This window comes from Diplotaxodon limnothrissa, linkage group LG3 (assembly GCF_057381915.1).
Source record: "Diplotaxodon limnothrissa isolate DT_005_m linkage group LG3, D_limnothrissa_male_GT1.1, whole genome shotgun sequence".
NCBI lineage: Eukaryota > Metazoa > Chordata > Actinopteri > Cichliformes > Cichlidae > Diplotaxodon > Diplotaxodon limnothrissa.
In genome coordinates, this window is record NC_140598.1 from 69032730 (window position 1) to 69051065 (window position 18336).

Sequence of the window (18336 nt, forward strand, 5' to 3'; positions counted from 1 at the left end):
CCAGGGCCTGTGGCTCTTGCTCAGGCCACTCACATCACACCAGGCCCTGCGCTTCTGGCCGAGGCCATCTTCACCAAACCAGGCCCTGTGCTGCTTGCTGTGGCCATGTACAACACACCAGGCCCTGTGCTGGTTCCTGAGGCCATCTTCAACAATCCAGGGCCTGTGCTGTTGGATAAATGCCAAACTGAGCCTTTGGGTTAGGGTATTATGCAAACATGCAGGTATGGTTATAGGATTGTCTTCGTAACTTCAGGTACTTGCCACCTAATCACTTGAATCCATAAATTGAGACATTGTGCTGGAGCCAGCAGCTTACGGCCATACCACCCTCAGCACGCCTGACCTCGTCTGATCTCGGAAGCTAAGCAGGGCTGGGCTTGGTTAGTACTTGGATGGGAGACTGCCTGGGAATACCTGGTGCTGTAAGCCTTTCATTTTCATGTCATTGAACCGCTTTTGATCCAGAGAAGGGGTGTATTAAAAGACCAAAAGCAGCTGCCCATTAATGAGGGCACATTAACGACACTGCTTTTGGCTCTATTCCAATGTCTTGTGCTGCTAGCTGATGCCACCTACACCACACCAGGGCCTGAATGACCGGCTGGGGCCACTTACATCACATCAGGGCCTGTGGCTCTGGCTGAGGCCACTTACACCACACCAGGGCCTGTGGCTGCTGGCTGAGGCCACTTACACCACACCAGGGCCTGTGGCTGCTGGCTGAGGCCACTTACACCACACCAGGGCCTGTGGCTGCTGGCTGAGGCCACCTACACCACACCAGGGCCTGTGGCTGCTGGCTGAGGCGACTTACACCACACCAGGGCCCTTTTGCTGCTGGCTGAGGCCACTTACACCACACCAGTGCCTGTGGCTTCTGGCTGAGGCGACTTACACCACACCAGGGCCTGTGGCTGCTGGCTGAGGCCACTTACACCACACCAGGGCCTGTGGCTGCTGGCTGAGGCCACCTACACCACACCAGGGCATTAGTTGCTATTGAGGCCAATTACACCACACCAGGGTCTGTGGCTTCTGGCTGAGGCGACTTACACCACACCAGGGCCTGTGGCTCTTGCTCAGGCCACTTACACCACACCAGGGCCTGTGGCACTGGCTGAGGCCACTTACACCACACCAGGGCCTGTGGCTGCTGGCTGAGGCCACTTACACCACACCAGGGCCTGTGGCACTGGCTGAGGCCACTTACACCACACCAGGGCCTGTGGCTGCTGGCTGAGGCGACTTACACCACACCAGGGCCCTTTTGCTGCTGGCTGAGGCCACTTACACCACACCAGTGCCTGTGGCTTCTGGCTGAGGCGACTTACACCACACCAGGGCCTGTGGCTGCTGGCTGAGGCCACTTACACCACACCAGGGCCTGTGGCTGCTGGCTGAGGCCACCTACACCACACCAGGTCATTAGTTGCTATTGAGGCCAATTACACCACACCAGGGTCTGTGGCTCTTGCTCAGGCCACTTACACCACACCAGGGTCTGTGGCACTGGCTGAGGCCACTTACACCACACCAGGGCCTGTGGCTGCTGGCTTAGGCCACTTACACCACACAAGGGCCTGTGGCTGCTGGCTGAGGCCACCTACACCACACCAGGGCCTGTGGCTGCTGGCTGAGGCCACTTACACCACACCAGGGCCTGTGGCTCTTGCTAAGGCCACTTACACCACACCAGGGCCTGTGGCTCTTGCTCAGGCCACTCACATCACACCAGGCCCTGCGCTTCTGGCCGAGGCCATCTTCACCAAACCAGGCCTTGTGCTGCTTGCTGTGGCCATGTACAACACACCAGGCCCTGTGCTGGTTCCTGAGGCCATCTTCAACAATCCAGGGCCTGTGCTGTTGGATAAATGCCAAACTGAGCCTTTGGGTTAGGGTATTATGCAAACATGCAGGTATGGTTATAGGATTGTCTTCGTAACTTCAGGTACTTGCCACCTAATCACTTGAATCCATAAATTGAGACATTGTGCTGGAGCCGGCAGCTTACGGCCATACCACCCTCAGCACGCCCGACCTCGTCTGATCTCGGAAGCTAAGCAGGGCTGGGCTTGGTTAGTACTTGGATGGGAGACTGCCTGGGAATACCTGGTGCTGTAAGCCTTTCATTTTCATGTCATTGAACCGCTTTTGATCCAGAGAAGGGGTGTATTAAAAGACCAAAAGCAGCTGCCCATTAATGAGGGCACATTAACGACACTGCTTTTGGCTCTATTCCAATGTCTTGTGCTGCTAGCTGATGCCACCTACACCACACCAGGGCCTGAATGACCGGCTGGGGCCACTTACATCACATCAGGGCCTGTGGCTCTGGCTGAGGCCACTTACACCACACCAGGGCCTGTGGCTGCTGGCTGAGGCCAGTTACACCACACCAGAGCTTGTGGCTGCTGGCTGAAGCCACTTACACCACACCAGGGCCTTAGTTGCTATTGAGGACAATTACACCACACCAGGGTCTGTGGCTCTTGCTCAGGCCACTTACACCACACCAGGGCCTGTGGCTCTTGCTCAGGCCACTTACACCACACCAGGGCCTGCGCTTCTGGCCGAGGCCATCTTCACCAAACCAGGCCCTGTGGCTCTTGCTCAGGCCACTTACACCACACCAGGGCCTTATTTGCTATTGAGGCCACTTACACCACACCAGGGCCTGTGGCTCTGGCTTAGGCCACTTACACCACACCAGGGCCTGTGGCTCTTGCTCAGGCCACTCACATCACACCAGGCCCTGCGCTTCTGGCCGAGGCCATCTTCACCAAACCAGGCCCTGTGGCTCTTGCTCAGGTCACTTACACCACACAAGGGCCTTATTTGCTATTGAGGCCACTTACACCACACCAGGGCCTGTGGCTCTGGCTTAGGCCACTTACACCACACCAGGGCCTGTGGCACTTGCTCAGGCCACTTACACCACACCAGGGCCTGTGGCTGCTGGCTGAGGCCACTTACACCACACCAGGGCCTGTGGCTGCTGGCTGAGGCCACCTACACCACACCAGGGCATTAGTTGCTATTGAGGCCAATTACACCACACCAGGGTCTGTGGCTCTTACTCAGGCCACTTACACCACACCAGGGCCTGTGGCACTGGCTGAGGCCACTTACACCACACAAGGGCCTGTGGCTGCTGGCTGAGGCCACTTACACCACACCAGGGCCTGTGGCTGCTGGCTGAGGCCACTTACACCACACCAGGGCCTGTGGCTGCTGGCTGAGGCCACCTACACCACACCAGGGCCTGTGGCTGCTGACTGAGGCGACTTACACCACACCAGGGCCCTTTTGCTGCTGGCTGAGGCCACTTACACTACACCAGTGCCTGTGGCTTCTGGCTGAGGCGACTTACACCACACCAGGGCCTGTGGCTGCTGGCTGAGGCCACTTACACCACACCAGGGCCTGTGGCTCTTGCTCAGGCCACTCACATCACACCAGGCCCTGCGCTTCTGGCCGAGGCCATCTTCACCAAACCAGGCCCTGTGCTGCTTGCTGTGGCCATGTACAACACACCAGGCCCTGTGCTAGTTCCTGAGGCCATCTTCAACAATCCAGGGCCTGTGCTGTTGGATAAATGCCAAACTGAGCCTTTGGGTTAGGGTATTATGCAAACATGCAGGTATGGTTATAGGATTGTCTTCGTAACTTCAGGTACTTGCCACCTAATCACTTGAATCCATAAATTGAGACATTGTGCTGGAGCCAGCAGCTTACGGCCATACCACCCTGAGCACGCCCGACCTCGTCTGATCTCGGAAGCTAAGCAGGGCTGGGCTTGGTTAGTACTTGGATGGGAGACTGCCTGGGAATACCTGGTGCTGTAAGCCTTTCATTTTCATGTCATTGAACCGCTTTTGATCCAGAGAAGGGGTGTATTAAAAGACCAAAAGCATCTGCCCATTAATGAGGGCACATTAACGACATTGCTTTTGGCTCTTTTCCAATGTCTTGTGCTGCTAGCTGATGCAACCTACACCACACAAGGGCCTGAGTGACCGGCTGGGGCCACTTACACCACATCAGGGCCTGTGGCTCTTGCTCAGGCCACTCACATCACACCAGGCCCTGCGCTTCTGGCCGAGGCCATCTTCACCAAACCAGGCCCTGTGGCTCTTGCTCAGGCCACTTACACCACACAAGGGCCTTATTTGCTATTGAGGCCACTTACACCACACCAGGGCCTGTGGCTCTGGCTGAGGCCACTTACACCACACAAGGGCCTGAGTGACCGGCTGGGGCCACTTACACCACACCAGGGCCTGTGGCTGCTGGCTGAGGCCACTTACACCACACCAGGGCCTGTGGCTGCTGGCTGAGGCCACCTACACCACACCAGGGCATTAGTTGCTATTGAGGCCAATTACACCACACCAGGGTCTGTGGCTCTTGCTCAGGCCACTTACACCACACCAGGGCCTGTGGCACTGGCTGAGGCCACTTACACCACGCCAGGGCCTGTGGCTGCTGGCTGAGGCCACTTACACCACACCAGGGCCTGTGGCTGCTGGCTGAGGCCACTTACACCACACCAGGGCCTGTGGCTGCTGGCTGAGGCCACCTACACCACACCAGGGCCTGTGGCTGCTGACTGGGGCGACTTACACCACACCAGGGCCCTTTTGCTGCTGGCTGAGGCCACTTACACCACACCAGTGCCTGTGGCTTCTGGCTGAGGCCACTTACACCACACCAGGGCCTGTGGCTGCTGGCTGAGGCCACTTACACCACACCACGGCCTGTGGCTCTTGCTCAGGCCACTCACATCACACCAGGCCCTGCGCTTCTGGCCGAGGCCATCTTCACCAAACCAGGCCCTGTGCTGCTTGCTGTGGCCATGTACAACACACCAGGCCCTGTGCTAGTTCCTGAGGCCATCTTCAACAATCCAGGGCCTGTGCTGTTGGATAAATGCCAAACTGAGCCTTTGGGTTAGGGTATTATGCAAACATGCAGGTATGGTTATAGGATTGTCTTCGTAACTTCAGGTACTTGCCACCTAATCACTTGAATCCATAAATTGAGACATTGTGCTGGGGCCAGGAGCTTACGGCCATACCACCCTGAGCACGCCCGACCTAGTCTGATCTCGGAAGCTAAGCAGGGCTGGGCTTGGTTAGTACTCGGATGGGAGACTACCTTGGAATACCTGGTGCTGTAAGCCTTCCATTTTCATGTCATTGAACCGCTTTTGATCCAGAGAAGGGGTGTATTAAAAGACCAAAAGCAGCTGCCCATTAATGAGGGCACATTAACGACGTTGCTTTTGGCTCTTTTCCAATGTCTTGTGCTGCTAGCTGATGCCACCTACACCACACCAGGGCCTGAGTGACCGGCTGGGGCCACTTACACCACATCACGGCCTGTGGCTCTGGCTGAGGCCACTTACACCACACCAGGGCCTGTGGCTGCTGGCTGAGGCCACCTACACCACACCAGGGCATTAGTTGCTATTGAGGCCAATTACACCACACCAGGGTCTGTGGCTCTTGCTCAGGCCACTTACACCACACCAGGGCCTGTGGCACTGGCTGAGGCCACTTACACCACACCAGGGCCTGTGGCTGCTGGCTGAGGCCACTTACACCACACCAGGGCCTGTGGCTGCTGGTTGAGGCCACTTACACCACACCAGGGCCTGTGGCTGCTGGCTGAGGCCACCTACACCACACCAGGGCATTAGTTGCTATTGAGGCCAGTTACACCACACCAGGGCCTGTGGCACTGGCTGAGGCCACTTACACCACACCAGGGCCTGTGGCTGTTGCTCAGGCCACTCACATCACACCAGGCCCTGCGCTTCTGGCCGAGGCCATCTTCACCAAACCTGGCCCTCTGCTGCTAGCTGTGGCCATGTACAACACACCAGGCCCTGTGCTGGTTCCTGAGGCCAGTTACACCACACCAGAGCCTGTGGCTGCTGGCTGAAGCCACATACACCACACCAGGGCCTTAGTTGCTATTGAGGCCACTTACACCACACCAGGGCCTGTGGCTGCTGGCTGAGGCCACCTACACCACACCAGGGCCTGTGGCTGCTGGCTGAGGCGACTTACACCACACCAGGGCCCTTTTGCTGCTGGCTGAGGCCACTTACACCACACCAGTGCCTGTGGCTTCTGGCTGAGGCGACTTACACCACACCAGGGCCTGTGGCTGCTGGCTGAGGCCACTTACACCACACCAGGGCCTGTGGCTCTTGCTCAGGCCACTCACATCACACCAGGCCCTGCGCTTCTGGCCGAGGCCATCTTCACCAAACCAGGCCCTGTGGCTCTTGCTCAGGCCACTTACACCACACCAGGGCCTTATTTGCTATTGAGGCCACTTACACCACACCAGGGCCTGTGGCTCTGGCTTAGGCCACTTACACCACACCAGGGCCTGTGGCACTTGCTCAGGCCACTTACACCACACCAGGGCCTGTGGCTGCTGGCTGAGGCCACTTACAACACACCAGGGCCTGTGGCTGCTGGCTGAGGCCACTTACACCAAACCAGGGCCTGTGGCTGCTTGCTGAGGCCATCTTCACCAAACCAGGCCCTGTGCTGCTTGCTGTGGCCATGTAAAACACACCAGGTCCTGTGCTGGTTCTTGAGGCCATCTTCAACAATCCAGGGCCTGTGCTGTTGGATAAATGCCAAACTGAGCCTTTGGGTTAGGGTATTATGCAAACATGCAGGTATGGTTATAGGATTGTCTTCGTAACTTCAGGTACTTGCCACCTAATCACTTGAATCCATAAATTGAGACATTGTGCTGGGGCCAGCAGCTTACGGCCATACCACCCTGAGCACGCCCGACCTCGTCTGATCTCGGAAGCTAAGCAGGGCTGGGCTTGGTTAGTACTTGGATGGGAGACTGCCTGGGAATACCTGGTGCTGTAAGCCTTTCATTTTCATGTCATTGAACCGCTTTTGATCCAGAGAAGGGGTGTATTAAAAGACCAAAAGCATCTGCCCATTAATGAGGGCACATTAACGACATTGCTTTTGGCTCTTTTCCAATGTCTTGTGCTGCTAGCTGATGCAACCTACACCACACAAGGGCCTGAGTGACCGGCTGGGGCCACTTACACCACACCAGGGCCTGTGGCTCTTGCTCAGGCCACTTACATCACACCAGGCCCTGCGCTTCTGGCCGAGGCCACTTACACCACGCCAGGGCCTGTGGCTGCTGGCTGAGGCAACTTACACCACACCAGGGCCTGTGGCTGCTGGCTGAGGCCACCTACACCACACCAGGGCCTGTGGCTGCTGACTGGGGCGACTTACACCACACCAGGGCCCTTTTGCTGCTGGCTGAGGCCACTTACACCACACCAGTGCCTGTGGCTTCTGGCTGAGGCCACTTACACCAAACCAGGGCCTGTGGCTGCTTGCTGAGGCCATCTTCACCAAACCAGGCCCTGTGCTGCTTGCTGTGGCCATGTAAAACACACCAGGTCCTGTGCTGGTTCTTGAGGCCATCTTCAACAATCCAGGCCCTGTGGCTCTTGCTCAGGCCACTTACACCACACCAGGGCCTTATTTGCTATTGAGGCCACTTACACCACACCAGGGCCTGTGGCTCTGGCTTAGGCCACTTACACCACACCAGGGCCTGTGGCACTGGCTGAGGCCACTTACACCACACCAGGGCCTGTGGCTCTTGCTCAGGCCACTTACACCACACCAGGGCCTGTGGCTCTTGCTCAGGCCACTTACACCACACCAGGGCCTGTGGCACTGGCTGAGGCCACTTACACCACACCAGGGCCTGTGGCTGCTGACTGAGGCCACTTACACCACACCAGGGCCTGTGGCTGCTGGCTGAGGCCACTTACACCACACCAGGGCCTGTGGCTGCTGGCTGAGGCCACCTACACCACACCAGGGCCTGTGGCTGCTGACTGAGGCGACTTACACCACACCAGGGCCCTTTTGCTGCTGGCTGAGGCCACTTACACTACACCAGTGCCTGTGGCTTCTGGCTGAGGCGACTTACACCACACCAGGGCCTGTGGCTGCTGGCTGAGGCCACTTACACCACACCAGGGCCTGTGGCTCTTGCTCAGGCCACTCACATCACACCAGGGCCTTATTTGCTATTGAGGCCACTTACACCACACCAGGGCCTGTGGCTCTTGCTCAGGCCACTTACACCACACCAGGGCCTTATTTGCTATTGAGGCCACTTACACCACACCAGGGCCTGTGGCTCTGGCTTAGGCCACTTACACCACACCAGGGCCTGTGGCACTTGCTCAGGCCACTTACACCACACCAGGGCCTGTGGCTGCTGGCTGAGGCCACTTACACCACACCAGGGCCTGTGGCTCTTGCTCAGGCCACTTACACCACACCAGGGCCTGAGTGACCGGCTGGGGCCACTTACACCACATCAGGGCCTGTGGCTGCTGGCTGAGGCAAGTTACATCACAACAGGGCCTGTGGCTCTGGCTGAGGCCACTTACACCACACCAGGGCCTGAGTGACCGGCTGGGGCCACTTACACCACATCAGGGCCTGTGGCTGCTGGCTGAGGCAAGTTACATCACAACAGGGCCTGTGGCTCTGGCTGAGGCCACTTACACCACATCAGGGCCTGTGGCTGCTGGCTGAGGCAAGTTACATCACAACAGGGCCTGTGGCTGCTGCCTGAGGCCACATACACCACACCAGGGCCTTAGTTGCTATTGAGGCCAATTACACCACACCAGGGTCTGTGGCTTTTGCTCAGGCCACTTACACCACACCAGGGCCTGTGGCACTGGCTGAGGCCACTTAGACCACACCAGGGACTGTGGCTGCTGGCTGAGGCCACTTACACCACACCAGGGCCTGTGGCTGCTGGCTGAGGCCACTTACACCACACCAGGGCCTGTGGCTGCTGGCTGAGGCCACCTACACCACACCAGGGCCTGTGGCTGCTGGCTGAGGCGACTTACACCACACCAGGGCCTGTTGCTGCTGGCTGAGGCCACTTACACCACACCAGTGCCTGTGGCTTCTGGCTGAGGCTACTTACACCACACCAGGGCCTGTGGCTGCTGGCTGAGGCCACATACACCACACCAGGGCCTGTGGCTCTTGCTCAGGCCACTTACACCACACCAGGGCCTGTGGCTGCTGGCTGAGGCCAATTACACCACACCAGGGCCTGTGGCTCTTGCTCAGGCCACTTACACCACACCAGGGCCTGTGGCACTGGCTGAGGCCACTTAGACCACACCAGGGCCTGTGGCTGCTGGCTGAGGCCACTTACACCAAACCAGGGCCTGTGGCTGCTTGCTTAGGCCATCTTCACCAAACCAGGCCCTGTGCTGCTTGCTGTGGCCATGTAAAACACACCAGGTCCTGTGCTGGTTCTTGAGGCCATCTTCAACAATCCAGGGCCTGTGCTGTTGGATAAATGCCAAACTGAGCCTTTGGGTTAGGGTATTATGCAAACATGCAGGTATGGTTATAGGATTGTCTTCGTAACTTCAGGTACTTGCCACCTAATCACTTGAATCCATAAATTGAGACATTGTGCTGGGGCCAGCAGCTTACGGCCATACCACCCTGAGCACGCCCGACCTTGTCTGATCTCGGAAGCTAAGCAGGGCTGGGCTTGGTTAGTACTTGGATGGGAGACTGCCTGGGAATACCTGGTGCTGTAAGCCTTTCATTTTCATGTCATTGAACCGCTTTTGATCCAGAGAAGGGGTGTATTAAAAGACCAAAAGCAGCTCCCCATTAATGAGGGCACATTAACGACATTGCTTTTGGCTCTTTTCCAATGTCTTGTGCTGCTAGCTGATGCCACCTACACCACACCAGGGCCTGAGTGACCGGCTGGGGCCACTTACACCACATCAGAGCCTGTGGCTGCTGGCTGAGGCCACTTACACCACACCAGGGCCTGTGGCTGCTGGCTGAGGCCACTTACACCACACCAGGGCCTGTGGCTGCTGGCTGAGGCCACCTACACCACACCAGGGCATTAGTTGCTATTGAGGCCAATTACACCACACCAGGGTCTGTGGCTCTTGCTCAGGCCACTTACACCACACCAGGGCCTGTGGCACTGGCTGAGGCCACTTACACCACACCAGGGCCTGTGGCTGCTGGCTGAGGCCACCTACACCACACCAGGGCCTGTGGCTGCTGACTGAGGCGACTTACACCACACCAGGGCCCTTTTGCTGCTGGCTGAGGCCACTTACACCACACCAGTGCCTGTGGCTTCTGGCTGAGGCCACTTACACCACACCAGGGCCTGTGGCTGCTGGCTGAGGCCACTTACACCACACCAGGGCCTTAGTTGCTATTGAGGCCAATTACACCACACCAGGGTCTGTGGCTCTTGCTCAGGCCACTTACACCACACCAGGGCCTGTGGCACTGGCTGAGGCCACTTACACCACACCAGGGCCTGTGGCTGCTGGCTGAGGCCACTTACACCACACAAGGGCCTGTGGCTGCTGGCTGAGGCCACCTACACCACACCAGGGCCTGTGGCTGCTGGCTGAGACCACTTACACCACACCAGGGCCTGTGGCTCTTGCTCAGGCCACTTACACCACACCAGGGCCTGTGGCTCTTGCTCAGGCCACTTACACCACACCAGGGCCTGTGGCTGCTGGCTGAGGCCACTTACACCACACCAGGGCCTGTGGCTGCTGGCTGAGGCCACTTACACCAAACCAGGGCCTGTGGCTGCTGGCTGAGGCCATCTTCACCAAACCAGGCCCTGTGCTGGTTCCTGAGGCCATCTTCAACAATCCAGGGCCTGTGCTGTTGGATAAATGCCAAACTGAGCCTTTGGGTTAGGGTATTATGCAAACATGCAGGTATGGTTATAGGATTGTCTTCGTAACTTCAGGTACTTGCCACCTAATCACTTGAATCCATAAATTGAGACATTGTGCTGGCGCCAGCAGCTTACGGCCATACCACTCTGAGCACGCCCGACCTCGTCTGATCTCGGAAGCTAAGCAGGGCTGGGCTTGGTTAGTACTTGGATGGGAGACTGCCTGGGAATACCTGGTGCTGTAAGCCTTTGATTTTCATGTCATTGAACCGCTTTTGATCCAGAGAAGGGGTGTATTAAAAGACCAAAAGCAGCTGCCCATTAATGAGGGCACATTAACGACATTACTTTTGGCTCTTTTCCAATGTCTTGTGCTGCTAGCTGATGCAACCTACACCACACAAGGGCCTGAGTGACCGGCTGGGGCCACTTACACCACATCAGGGCCTGTGGCTCTGGCTGAGGCCACTTACACCACACCAGGGCCTGAGTGACCGGCTGGGGCCACTTACACCACATCAGGGCCTGTGGCTGCTGGCTGAGGCCACTTACACCACACCAGGGCCTGTGGCTGCTGGCTGAGGCCACCTACACCACACCAGGGCCTTAGTTGCTATTGAGGCCAATTACACCACACCAGGGTCTGTGGCTCTTGCTCAGGCCACTTACACCACACCAGGGCCTGTGGCACTGGCTGAGGCGACTTACACCACACCAGGGCCTGTGGCTCTTGCTCAGGCCACTTACACCACACCAGGGCCTGAGTGACCGGCTGGGGCCACTTACACCACATCAGGGCCTGTGGCTGCTGGCTGAGGCAAGTTACATCACAACAGGGCCTGTGGCTCTGGCTGAGGCCACTTACACCACACCAGGGCCTGTGGCTGCTGGCTGAGGCAAGTTACATCACAACAGGGCCTGTGGCTGCTGCCTGAGGCCACATACACCACACCAGGGCCTTAGTTGCTATTGAGGCCAATTACACCACACCAGGGTCTGTGGCTTTTGCTCAGGCCACTTACACCACACCAGGGCCTGTGGCACTGGCTGAGGCCACTTAGACCACACCAGGGACTGTGGCTGCTGGCTGAGGCCACTTACACCACACCAGGGCCTGTGGCTGCTGGCTGAGGCCACTTACACCACACAAGGGCCTGTGGCTGCTGGCTGAGGCCACCTACACCACACCAGGGCCTGTGGCTGCTGGCTGAGACCACTTACACCACACCAGGGCCTGTGGCTCTTGCTCAGGCCACTTACACCACACCAGGGCCTGTGGCTCTTGCTCAGGCCACTTACACCACACCAGGGCCTGTGGCTGCTGGCTGAGGCCACTTACACCACACCAGGGCCTGTGGCTGCTGGCTGAGGCCACTTACACCAAACCAGGGCCTGTGGCTGCTGGCTGAGGCCATCTTCACCAAACCAGGCCCTGTGCTGGTTCCTGAGGCCATCTTCAACAATCCAGGGCCTGTGCTGTTGGATAAATGCCAAACTGAGCCTTTGGGTTAGGGTATTATGCAAACATGCAGGTATGGTTGTAGGATTGTCTTCGTAACTTCAGGTACTTGCCACCTAATCACTTGAATCCATAAATTGAGACATTGTGCTGGCGCCAGCAGCTTACGGCCATACCACTCTGAGCACGCCCGACCTCGTCTGATCTCGGAAGCTAAGCAGGGCTGGGCTTGGTTAGTACTTGGATGGGAGACTGCCTGGGAATACCTGGTGCTGTAAGCCTTTGATTTTCATGTCATTGAACCGCTTTTGATCCAGAGAAGGGGTGTATTAAAAGACCAAAAGCAGCTGCCCATTAATGAGGGCACATTAACGACATTGCTTTTGGCTCTTTTCCAATGTCTTGTGCTGCTAGCTGATGCAACCTACACCACACAAGGGCCTGAGTGACCGGCTGGGGCCACTTACACCACATCAGGGCCTGTGGCTCTGGCTGAGGCCACTTACACCACACCAGGGCCTGAGTGACCGGCTGGGGCCACTTACACCACATCAGGGCCTGTGGCTGCTGGCTGAGGCCACTTACACCACACCAGGGCCTGTGGCTGCTGGCTGAGGCCACCTACACCACACCAGGGCCTTAGTTGCTATTGAGGCCAATTACACCACACCAGGGTCTGTGGCTCTTGCTCAGGCCACTTACACCACACCAGGGCCTGTGGCACTGGCTGAGGCGACTTACACCACACCAGGGCCTGTGGCTGCTGGCTGAGGCCACTTACACCACACCAGGGCCTGTGGCTGCTGGCTGAGGCCACTTACACCCCACCAGGGCCTGTGGCTGCTGGCTGAGGCGACTTACACCACACCAGGGCCCTTTTGCTGCTGGCTGAGGCGACTTACACCACACCAGGGCCTGTGGCACTGGCTGAGGCCACTTAGACCACACCAGGCCCTGCGCTTCTGGCCGAGGCCATCTTCACCAAACCAGGCCCTGTGCTGCTAGCTGATGCCACCTACACCACACCAGGGCGTGAGTGACCGGCTGGGGCCACCTACACCACACCAGGGCGTGAGTGACCGGCTGGGGCCACTTACACCACATCAGGGCCTGTGGCTCTGGCTGAGGCCACTTACACCACACCAGGGCCTGTGGCACTGGCTGAGGCCACTTAGACCACACCAGGGCCTGTGGCTGCTGGCTGTGGCCACTTAAACCACACCAGGGCCTGTGGCTGCTGGCTGAGGCCACTTACACCACACCAGAGCCTGTGGCTGCTTGCTGAGGCCACTTACACCACACCAGGGCCTGTGGCTCTGGCTGAGACCAATTACACCACACATGGGCCTTATTTGCTATTGAGGCCACTTACACCACACCAGGGCCTGTGGCTCTGGCTTAGGCCACTTACACCACACCAGGGCCTGTGGCTCTTGCTCAGGCCACTTACACCACACCAGGGCCTGTGGCTGCTGGCTGAGGCCACTTACACCACACCAGGGCCTGTGGCTCTTGCTCAGGCCACTTACACCACACCAGGGCCTGTGGCACTGGCTGAGGCCACTTACACCACACCAGGGCCTGTGGCTGCTGGCTGAGGCCACTTACACCACACCAGGGCCTGTGGCTGCTGGCTGAGGCCACCTACACCACACCAGGGCCTTAGTTGCTATTGAGGCCAATTACACCACACCAGGGTCTGTGGCTCTTGCTCAGGCCACTTACACCACACCAGGGCCTGTGGCACTGGCTGAGGCCACTTACACCACACCAGGGCCTGTGGCTGCTGGCTGAGGCCACTTACACCACACAAGGGCCTGTGGCTGCTGGCTGAGGCCACCTACACCACACCAGGGCCTGTGGCTGCTGGCTGAGACCACTTACACCACACCAGGGCCTGTGGCTTCTGGCTGAGGCGACTTACACCACACCAGGGCCTGTGGCTGCTGGCTGAGGCCACTTACACCACACCAGGGCCTGTGGCTCTTGCTCAGGCCACTCACATCACACCAGGCCCTGCGCTTCTGGCCGAGGCCATCTTCACCAAACCAGGCCCTGTGCTGCTTGCTGTGGCCATGTACAACACACCAGGCCCTGTGCTGGTTCCTGAGGCCATCTTCAACAATCCAGGGCCTGTGCTGTTGGATAAATGCCAAATTGAGCCTTTGGGTTAGGGTATTATGCAAACATGCAGGTATGGTTATAGGATTGTCTTCGTAACTTCAGGTACTTGCCACCTAATCACTTGAATCCATAAATTGAGACATTGTGCTGGAGCCAGCAGCTTACGGCCATACCACCTTGAGCACGCCCGACCTCGTCTGATCTCGGAAGCTAAGCAGGGCTGGGCTTGGTTAGTACTTGGATGGGAGACTGCCTGGGAATACCTGGTGCTGTAAGCCTTTCATTTTCATGTCATTGAACCGCTTTTGATCCAGAGAAGGGGTGTATTAAAAGACCAAAAGCATCTGCCCATTAATGAGGGCACATTAACGACATTGCTTTTGGCTCTTTTCCAATGTCTTGTGCTGCTAGCTGATGCAACCTACACCACACAAGGGCCTGAGTGACCGGCTGGGGCCACTTACACCACATCAGGGCCTGTGGCTCTGGCTGAGGCCACTTACACCACACCAGGGCCTGTGGCTGCTGGCTGAGGCCACTTACACCACACCAGGGCCTGTGGCTGCTGGCTGAGGCCACCTACACCACACCAGGGCATTAGTTGCTATTGAGGCCAATTACACCACACCAGGGTCTGTGGCTCTTGCTCAGGCCACTTACACCACACCAGGGCCTGTGGCACTGGCTGAGGCCACTTACACCACACCAGGGCCTGTGGCTGTTGGCTGAGGCCACTTACACCACACCAGGGCCTGTGGCTGCTGGCTGAGGCCACCTACACCACACCAGGGCATTAGTTGCTATTGAGGCCAATTACACCACACCAGGGTCTGTGGCTCTTGCTCAGGCCACTTACACCACACCAGGGCCTGTGGCACTGGCTGAGGCCACTTACACCACACCAGGGCCTGTGGCTGCTGGCTGAGGCCACTTACACCACACCAGGGCCTGTGGCTGCTGGCTGAGGCCACTTACACCACACCAGGGCCTGTGCCTGCTGGCTGAGGCCACCTACACCACACCAGGGCCTGTGGCTGCTGACTGAGGCGACTTACACCACACCAGGGCCTGTGGCACTGGCTGAGGCCACTTAGACCACACCAGGCCCTGCGCTTCTGGCCGAGGCCATCTTCACCAAACCAGGCCCTGTGCTGCTAGCTGATGCCACCTACACCACACCAGGGCGTGAGTGACCGGCTGGGGCCACCTACACCACACCAGGGCGTGAGTGACCGGCTGGGGCCACTTACACCACATCAGGGCCTGTGGCTCTGGCTGAGGCCACTTACACCACACCAGGGCCTGTGGCACTGGCTGAGGCCACTTAGACCACACCAGGGCCTGTGGCTGCTGGCTGTGGCCACTTAAACCACACCAGGGCCTGTGGCTGCTGGCTGAGGCCACTTACACCACACCAGAGCCTGTGGCTGCTTGCTGAGGCCACTTACACCACACCAGGGCCTGTGGCTCTGGCTGAGACCAATTACACCACACATGGGCCTTATTTGCTATTGAGGCCACTTACACCAGACCAGGGCCTGTGGCTCTGGCTTAGGCCACTTACACCACACCAGGGCCTGTGGCTCTTGCTCAGGCCACTTACACCACACCAGGGCCTGTGGCTGCTGGCTGAGGCCACTTACACCACACCAGGGCCTGTGGCTCTTGCTCAGGCCACTTACACCACACCAGGGCCTGTGGCACTGGCTGAGGCCACTTACACCACACCAGGGCCTGTGGCTGCTGGCTGAGGCCACTTACACCACACCAGGGCCTGTGGCTGCTGGCTGAGGCCACCTACACCACACCAGGGCCTTAGTTGCTATTGAGGCCAATTACACCACACCAGGGTCTGTGGCTCTTGCTCAGGCCACTTACACCACACCAGGGCCTGTGGCACTGGCTGAGGCCACTTACACCACACCAGGGCCTGTGGCTGCTGGCTGAGGCCACTTACACCACACAAGGGCCTGTGGCTGCTGGCTGAGGCCACCTACACCACACCAGGGCCTGTGGCTGCTGGCTGAGGCCACTTACACCACACCAGGGCCTGTGGCTTCTGGCTGAGGCGACTTACACCACACCAGGGCCTGTGGCTGCTGGCTGAGGCCACTTACACCACACCAGGGCCTGTGGCTCTTGCTCAGGCCACTCACATCACACCAGGCCCTGCGCTTCTGGCCGAGGCCATCTTCACCAAACCAGGCCCTGTGCTGCTTGCTGTGGCCATGTACAACACACCAGGCCCTGTGCTGGTTCCTGAGGCCATCTTCAACAATCCAGGGCCTGTGCTGTTGGATAAATGCCAAATTGAGCCTTTGGGTTAGGGTATTATGCAAACATGCAGGTATGGTTATAGGATTGTCTTCGTAACTTCAGGTACTTGCCACCTAATCACTTGAATCCATAAATTGAGACATTGTGCTGGAGCCAGCAGCTTACGGCCATACCACCTTGAGCACGCCCGACCTCGTCTGATCTCGGAAGCTAAGCAGGGCTGGGCTTGGTTAGTACTTGGATGGGAGACTGCCTGGGAATACCTGGTGCTGTAAGCCTTTCATTTTCATGTCATTGAACCGCTTTTGATCCAGAGAAGGGGTGTATTAAAAGACCAAAAGCATCTGCCCATTAATGAGGGCACATTAACGACATTGCTTTTGGCTCTTTTCCAATGTCTTGTGCTGCTAGCTGATGCAACCTACACCACACAAGGGCCTGAGTGACCGGCTGGGGCCACTTACACCACATCAGGGCCTGTGGCTCTGGCTGAGGCCACTTACACCACACCAGGGCCTGTGGCTGCTGGCTGAGGCCACTTACACCACACCAGGGCCTGTGGCTGCTGGCTGAGGCCACCTACACCACACCAGGGCATTAGTTGCTATTGAGGCCAATTACACCACACCAGGGTCTGTGGCTCTTGCTCAGGCCACTTACACCACACCAGGGCCTGTGGCACTGGCTGAGGCCACTTACACCACACCAGGGCCTGTGGCTGTTGGCTGAGGCCACTTACACCACACCAGGGCCTGTGGCTGCTGGCTGAGGCCACCTACACCACACCAGGGCATTAGTTGCTATTGAGGCCAATTACACCACACCAGGGTCTGTGGCTCTTGCTCAGGCCACTTACACCACACCAGGGCCTGTGGCACTGGCTGAGGCCACTTACACCACACCAGGGCCTGTGGCTGCTGGCTGAGGCCACTTACACCACACCAGGGCCTGTGGCTGCTGGCTGAGGCCACTTACACCACACCAGGGCCTGTGGCTGCTGGCTGAGGCCACCTACACCACACCAGGGCCTGTGGCTGCTGACTGAGGCGACTTACACCACACCAGGGCCCTTTTGCTGCTGGCTGAGGCCACTTACACTACACCAGTGCCTGTGGCTTCTGGCTGAGGCGACTTACACCACACCAGGGCCTGTGGCTGCTGGCTGAGGCCACTTACACCACACCAGGGCCTGTGGCTCTTGCTCAGGCCACTCACATCACACCAGGCCCTGCGCTTCTGGCCGAGGCCATCTTCACCAAACCAGGCCCTGTGGCTCTTGCTCAGGCCACTTACACCACACCAGGGCCTTATTTGCTATTGAGGCCACTTACACCACACCAGGGCCTGTGGCTCTGGCTTAGGCCACTTACACCACACCAGGGCCTGTGGCACTTGCTCAGGCCACTTACACCACACCAGGGCCTGTGGCTGCTGGCTGAGGCCACTTACACCACACCAGGGCCTGTGGCTCTTGCTCAGGCCACTTACACCACACCAGGGCCTGAGTGACCGGCTGGGGCCACTTACACCACATCAGGGCCTGTGGCTGCTGGCTGAGGCAAGTTACATCACAACAGGGCCTGTGGCTCTGGCTGAGGCCACTTACACCACACCAGGGCCTGTGGCTGCTGGCTGAGGCAAGTTACATCACAACAGGGCCTGTGGCTGCTGCCTGAGGC

At 58.3% G+C, this 18336-nt stretch overlaps 6 non-coding genes and 4 pseudogenes across 6 annotated transcripts; all 10 read left to right on the forward strand.

The window, feature by feature from the left end:
* The first annotated feature begins 313 nt into the window (after positions 1-313).
* On the forward strand, positions 314-432 carry LOC146637562 (5S ribosomal RNA; annotated as a pseudogene).
* Positions 433-2008: 1576 nt separating this feature from the next.
* On the forward strand, positions 2009-2127 carry LOC146637563 (5S ribosomal RNA; annotated as a pseudogene).
* Positions 2128-3732: 1605 nt separating this feature from the next.
* Positions 3733-3851, forward strand: LOC146637564 (5S ribosomal RNA). The gene has a single exon (XR_014905985.1). It is a non-coding gene; the product is annotated as a 5S ribosomal RNA (ribosomal RNA).
* A 1215-nt stretch (positions 3852-5066) lies between these two features.
* On the forward strand, positions 5067-5185 carry LOC146637565 (5S ribosomal RNA; annotated as a pseudogene).
* A 1607-nt stretch (positions 5186-6792) lies between these two features.
* On the forward strand, positions 6793-6911 carry LOC146637566 (5S ribosomal RNA). Its single transcript, XR_014905986.1, has one exon. It is a non-coding gene; the product is annotated as a 5S ribosomal RNA (ribosomal RNA).
* Positions 6912-9548: 2637 nt separating this feature from the next.
* On the forward strand, positions 9549-9667 carry LOC146637567 (5S ribosomal RNA; annotated as a pseudogene).
* Positions 9668-10926: 1259 nt separating this feature from the next.
* On the forward strand, positions 10927-11045 carry LOC146637568 (5S ribosomal RNA). Its single transcript, XR_014905532.1, has one exon. It is a non-coding gene; the product is annotated as a 5S ribosomal RNA (ribosomal RNA).
* A 1373-nt stretch (positions 11046-12418) lies between these two features.
* LOC146637569 (5S ribosomal RNA) lies at positions 12419-12537 on the forward strand. The gene has a single exon (XR_014905533.1). It is a non-coding gene; the product is annotated as a 5S ribosomal RNA (ribosomal RNA).
* A 2002-nt stretch (positions 12538-14539) lies between these two features.
* Positions 14540-14658, forward strand: LOC146637570 (5S ribosomal RNA). The gene has a single exon (XR_014905523.1). It is a non-coding gene; the product is annotated as a 5S ribosomal RNA (ribosomal RNA).
* A 2158-nt stretch (positions 14659-16816) lies between these two features.
* On the forward strand, positions 16817-16935 carry LOC146637571 (5S ribosomal RNA). The gene has a single exon (XR_014905524.1). It is a non-coding gene; the product is annotated as a 5S ribosomal RNA (ribosomal RNA).
* The last annotated feature ends 1401 nt before the right edge of the window (positions 16936-18336 follow it).